This window comes from Prunus dulcis, unplaced genomic scaffold (assembly GCF_902201215.1).
Source record: "Prunus dulcis unplaced genomic scaffold, ALMONDv2, whole genome shotgun sequence".
Taxonomy (NCBI): Eukaryota; Viridiplantae; Streptophyta; class Magnoliopsida; order Rosales; family Rosaceae; genus Prunus; species Prunus dulcis.
In genome coordinates, this window is record NW_023010242.1 from 19519 (window position 1) to 20020 (window position 502).

Consider the following 502-nt stretch of genomic DNA (forward strand, 5'->3'; position numbering starts at 1 on the left):
TACTTCATATAAGTTCGTACATATAACTGAACCTTCCTATATAGAACTGCAACAGAGGCACCTTCTTAACGGGAAAGGTAATTAGTCTTACTGAAAGGCAAATATTCTCCACTCAANCTAACCATATAGTCGTTTACAACTGGAGACTGAATGTACCTCTATTTGTTTTGTTGCAGGCAACAGCTGTGAATTGTCCCCAGTANTACTTCAACATGTCCGATGTACGCCCTCCNAACGAGCATGTCAGTTACCCGGGGGACCAGCCCTGGCATGTGCCATTCCCATCTCCACCTCGGACTCCCAATCATGATCCCACTTCATCTGGAAGTGAGGCTGAGAGCAATGATCCGCTTGACAAAATCTCTGCCGTCAAGCACCACCTCCAATATATGTCAAAGGCAACNGATTGGTGGGAGAGTAAGTGNGATATTCATGGCCAAGTTATGGGAAACTTGGCCAACAAGTTGAACAAAGCATACGCTGGAGAGGTGAAGCAAACTCT